Source organism: Bufo gargarizans, chromosome 6 (genome assembly GCF_014858855.1).
Source record: "Bufo gargarizans isolate SCDJY-AF-19 chromosome 6, ASM1485885v1, whole genome shotgun sequence".
In the NCBI taxonomy this organism is placed as follows: Eukaryota; Metazoa; Chordata; class Amphibia; order Anura; family Bufonidae; genus Bufo; species Bufo gargarizans.
This window is the reverse complement of record NC_058085.1, coordinates 161,915,479-161,921,478: the sequence shown is the minus strand read 5'-3', so window position 1 is coordinate 161,921,478 and position 6,000 is coordinate 161,915,479. Positions and strand designations below refer to the sequence as shown.

At 40.0% G+C, this 6,000-nt stretch overlaps 1 protein-coding gene across 1 annotated transcript in view; it reads left to right on the top strand.

Moving 5' to 3' along the window:
• The first annotated feature begins 531 nt into the window (after positions 1 to 531).
• The window catches only part of LOC122941006 (cGMP-dependent protein kinase 2-like), a 322,377-nt gene continuing 316,908 nt past the window's right edge, over positions 532 to 6,000 (top strand). Inside the window, exon 1 of the mRNA XM_044297977.1 lies at positions 532 to 813. The gene's annotated coding sequence lies outside the window, so the exon portion shown is untranslated. The remainder of the gene's footprint in view (positions 814 to 6,000) is intronic.

The following is a 6,000-nucleotide window of genomic DNA, read 5'->3' as shown; positions in this document are numbered from 1 at the left end:
GATCTATTTCATAAATTCAAAACTTGTTTTACTCTAAAAATTCTTAAATCTAGGAGACAGCATTAACGATTACTTTTGATGGTAGCTTAATGATTTACTGTTCGCCAGCCCTGCTTATAGCGTCTTGGAAAAAAAATAAAAATCTACTCTCTATACACGATCAATCCTTGCAGTCAGAATTTACTTCTTTTCAGCCCTGTTTCTCCATACCATCTCTTATAGCAATGCAGCATTTGCATCGCAGCTGCACAGACCTGTAGTCATGGAAAAATATTCGACAGGGTATATAAAATACGTATACAATGCATTTTCCGTCTGCAGAAATTGCATGATCTGCTGCATTGTAAAGGTTTAACCCCTTCTGCAGAGCATTGCAGGCACAATGAAAGGGTTACGCGTCTTCTGCTGCCTCATGTTTCCCTGCAGATGGCACTCACAGTCTCTGTTCCCCATCCCATTTCACATTATCACAGCTGCTGTAAAGCCTCTCCAGTTGCTGGAAGCCCTGATAGTAACTACACTTGTCTTAGGAGTAGAGAAAATGCTACGGATTAAAACCGCATTTGTGGCCTTTGCCTTACTGCTTCCTTGCCTGCTACCCAGAGGTGACTGCAGAAATGCCAGTCAAGGTGGATTTACTCTGAAAGCAAAGATGTAAAACAGCCAGGGGAATGCCCATTCAGTGCAGTATCCTGAGAGGGACCTGCAGCCATAAACATCAGCACCAAAGGGGTTTCCTTCAAGCAAGACTCCATACGTTGACCCTTGCACCTGCCACCAGGCTGGATTTACACCTGGTTCAAGGAGTCTAAGGTGGGTTGGTCACGTAGACCATACGCTTCATTCTGCAGCTCATCTGGCTTGCAAACTTCCTGTACAATGTTGTCTTGTCTCAGGTCCATCTGCATTGACTACAGCAACTTGCAGCCTCCCTTTCTCTGTGACACGACGGTCCAGGCAGGCAGCAGTGCCCATCTCTTTTCATGTGTGACAAGTGATTACACACGCACGCTTGTGCTGCTGCTTTGACTCCATTCATTTTGTTCTGAGTGACAATGTCTTTGCCGGGGATTCAGATACGAGTGTACCCTCTGTCTAACGCTGACACCTCTACGTTTTAATCTATGCATGATAAGGTCGTGAGTAATATCGCTTGCCCTATTGCTTAGGGAACCGTTAAGGGAATTACTATGATGTGTTTTTTTTATTTCATTTTTTTATTTCATTTTGGTAGAAAACCATCTAAAGTGACTGAATATATATATTATTTTTTTAATTCTTGAAACATACAGGAACGCCATACGTGCATTTTATCATGTGCCTTATGTGTTATGGCATTCCTTTATGCTGTTGTGGAACAGTTTAAAGCAGCCAGTGCATGACTAATGTTGGGTCTGTATATGCGTACACCGACGTCTCTCCACTGTGTCATGTTGAGTGCTTTCTGTTGTAGCATGCTATTAATAATTTAGGTTTTAATATACACTCAGTGTAGAGAAAAGTTTAAATATAATCTAGAAAATTGCATATTTTATAACACCCCCCACCACCACCACCACTACTTAACACTATCGTCTCATGCTCCACATTACACGTCGTATTATGATAATGTAATAGTAAATGACACATAAAATATAGAACTCTAAGCCTACAAGGTAAAAAGCTGCTCATTGTCACAAATAATGTCCACGTTTCCAGTATTACTATGTAACTTACAGTGAATGCAACACTACTGCCTAATGCTGTATGATGCAAAGGAGATGTTTACTAGGACAAATGCTCAAATTGTCTCAAAGTCAATAAATACAAGAAATTGTGTGTGTCCATACGGAAAGGTGACATAGCAAAAAAATAAAATAATGTTTAAATAGTTTGTCTTCATGTAGTGGGCTCTTGAAATCTTGAAACACACACCCCTCTTCTGAAATGTGAGACATGTGGGTCCATGACTTTTTGAATTTATTCCATCACTTTTTGGATTCCAGTCTTTTTATGACATGACCCTCAAACTGATTGAGGCACTGTTTACATCTGTATCATGGTTTCCATTAAAAATGGAATCTATGATGCATTGCCAAATCCATCAGTTTCCCTACTGACACCAGTGGTGCCAAGCTCATTGACTTATAATGGGTTTTGCTGATGTTTCCATCATGCTACCTCTGAATTCAGCGCCAGTTTTCCCCTTCAGAATCTATGTTATCTCCTAGTGTAACAGTCTACTTTGCTGGTTCTGTATCTAAGTATCCTGGCCATGTCAGAATGACTTTTGGTATCCTCCCTGGCACTCAGGGCAAATGCCCAGCTACAACTCTGCTTTGAGCACTTAGCAGATGCGTAGGGTCTCTCTATAAGGTATATATAATTGCACAGTTCCCAATTAATGGCTGAGGAAACCATATAAGGTTGTGTATACATCAAGTCGGAGATGAACGTTTGTCATATACTGTATATAGGGAACATTTCATGACGTAAATGGTGAATTACCCATAGACTTTATTGGCAATATGTGAGTGAAAAGAGTGGTCATTATTGGCATATGCTGTTCCTTTGTACCTTTCTATTTATGTGTATTTTCAGTTGTCATTTTCTTTAAATTGTATTTTACAAAGCAGTCCATAGCAGACATATGAAACTTTATGCATACAGTTGCATACACCGGTGACATACATCCAATGGCACATTTTAAACATGCATGCAAAGCATATGGCCTGAGTTTGGTATGAGCACAGTCTAAATATGGACATATATATGAGTAAAGTCAGATAAGCCTGTCAATTTCGGAGGGGCCGGATGACTATCTAATTTGTCCAGGGATGTGGTGAGGGAATAAGCATTTAGAATTTTAGTGCCTGATCCTTTTGCTCTCAAAGGAAATAAACCACACGTTGAAGTGTCTAGAAGCAGCTTATTCCTTCTCTCCCTATTGAGATTGTATCCACAGTCGACTAAACTGAGCTTACATGTTTATGAGGGAGTCAGCAAGAATAGCTGATGGCCAAACAAGCAAGGGAACTATCCATGAGATGGATTCTTATGCAAGAAACACATCCATGAGATCACCTGAGAAGTGTTTGTTTGCCATAGACACAGGCAAATGGAGGAGGATGGCAAGAGAAGGTCATTGAGATCCTAACCTCCCCAAGAACAGGAGACCTAGAAGTTTAAAGATCAGCATGAACAACATGCAAACCAATTATTTCTGTGATGACGTCACGAATATTGAACAGTGCAGGTGGAAGTGATTCCTGGCAGTGAGAATCAACATATTCATCACTAGCCTCACACCTCATCATGGCTTACACCAAGGGTTGGTGGATGACTGCTCTGATAATGAAAAATTGTAAGTATAGTGCAGTACAGTCTGAGGCAGAAATAATAGCTTCATGGACTTCTAGACATTAGATTAGCTATGAAAGCATTAAAAATCTATTTGTCAGTAGCACTAGGAGAGAAATATTTTCTACAAGGAGTGATATGCCGATCATATGCCAGTAACAAATTATTCACAGGGCTGGTTAACAGTGAAACCTAATCTACATATGAAGAAATGTGCAAGGAAAATAGTCTTTTTTTAAGGAAAGTTGCAAAATGCCAATCAGAAAATGTTAGAGAATTGCTTACAATATACAAGGCTCACTGACACCCTAGTGGCGGCCTATAAGCTAGGGCCTCCTATCTCTAGAGTGAAGGAACCTTTAAAACATCCTGTGCCTTTTGCCCTTTGGAGATCTTTGGACGTCCAAGTGGTGCTGATGGACTGCTCCTTTAAATTTTATGGCATATGCATTAATTTTTGAAACTGGTGGGGCTCATAAATGTATGAAAGTGCGCCTTCATCTGAAAGTCTTGAGTTGGAACCATCACTTTAATCAGAACGGTGGGCCAAGTGCATTTGATTTATCGGTACAAAGGATTTAACATTCAGGTTCCTCTTGCTATTCTTATATTGGTATGTTCTTTAAATTCTTTTAGACACATGTATACATTTTATAAAAGCTAAAACATGGTATCGCCACTTTCATGCTTAGCAATTGACATAAATGTATTAGGCATGGAGTAAAAGACATGTTCCTTAGAGGCAGCCCATGCTAGCTATGGGGTCCCTGAAGAGAATGGTCTCAATTCAGATTGATCTAGTGTCTATTTTAATGGGGTGTGAGAACCTGCATCAGCATGTGATTTCCACAGGTGCTGTGGAAAATGAAAAAGTGGAAAATGTAGATTAAATAATTGGCCACTTTTAAACCATCACTTTTTTTATTTTATTTTTTTACAAACCTCCAAATTATACATTTAATAAATCTGCTCCAATTATAAATCTTTACAGGGTATTGATTTGAAATGATGCGGAAATTAAAGGGGTTCTGTAGACGATCTATATTGACCCATCCTCAAAATAGGTCATCAATATCTGATCGTCAGGAGTCCGACATCCAGCATCACCATCAATTAGTTGTTTGAAGAGGAGGTGGCACTCCATGTGAGCTCTACTTCCTCTTCATTACACTGCCTGTCATCTCTAAAATCTCACTTGAATGGAGCGAGTACCTGTAATTACACTGTGCCACCGCTACAAAGCAGACAATGCACAGGGTAATGAAGAGGAAGCAGCGCTCACATGAAGTGCCGCCTCCTCTTCAAACAGCTGATCATGGGGTGCCAGGTGTCCTACCCCACTGATCTGATATGATGACCTATCTTGAGGTATATACTATATATTGCCTGCACAATCCCTTTAAGTTTATGCAGGAAGCTTACAACTCTACAGTAGAACTATATGGTGGACTTTTCTGATACAAAGTTAGGTTTAGTTCCTTCCCCACGCTATTCTATTGGTCAGTTTTGAGCTGGATCTATCTTTAAGAAACAGTTGGCATGAGGATACCTGGCTAGAATTAGAGAGGACCTGTCACCACTCCTAACGTGTCAGTTTTAGTAAAACCTTGTTTTCCCATGAAATAAGAATTCTTCAGCATATTTTTTATGGCTATGTATATACCATTTATCTGTTATTGCTTCTATAAATTTATGAATAAATAAGCAATTAGGTTTTACTATTCTCTCACCAAATGTGTGTTGGTATATAGCCTAATATTGTTAGAACTGATTGGATAATGTGAGACTGGAGTAACACTCACCCTCCCCCAAACCAGTAATACCCAATTGTTAATTTATTCAGAAATTTCTAGGGGGTATAACAGAGAAACAGTAAAACACAGATTTTTAAGAGAATAAATATGCCCCCAAATTATTTCATGAAGAATACATTTACTAAAATAGTCATGTCAGAAGATCTGGCAGGTCCTCTTTAAAGGGGTGTTCCCAGTACGAATATTTATGACATATCCAACAAAAAAATGATATAATTGTTTAAATCTATGGGACCCACACTAATGTGGACAATGGGGGTCCCTGATCTTGCCTGGTGAGATGACCGTAGGCTTTCTTTTCACTTATATGGGAGTGATATGACACATGATTTGTGTCAAGATCTATTTTAATACATGCTGCAGACCTTTTTTAAAGAAGCACTCCCACAAAACTTTTTATTCTCTGGCCTGTTAGAACATGATGTAAATTGTAGTGAAGGTAATCTTAGTGGTGATTGTAGTTGTGAGTTATCCCCTCCCTTCTGGTCCTCAGCTGTGTCATGTGACTGAAAATCTGACGCTCCAACTAAGGGTACTTTTACACTTGCGTCAAGCTTGTCCGGAAGTCCATTCTGGCACGTGTGCTGCCGGTAGTCCACCCCGTCCCCATTCACACTGAGGTTTTTGTCCAGCCGTCTCTCGGAATGTTTTCCGTGCTGCGGCCGGTCCCCTTTATAATTAATGGGGCCGGGGTAGACTTCCAGCAGCTCACATGTGCAAACATTAGTACGGATCCGGAAGGCTAGTCCCCTGCCAGAACAACCTTCCGGACAAGCTTAACGCAAGTGTGAAATTAGCCTAACACAACATCTTGATATGGGTGTCATACGGATGAAAAGAAAAACTA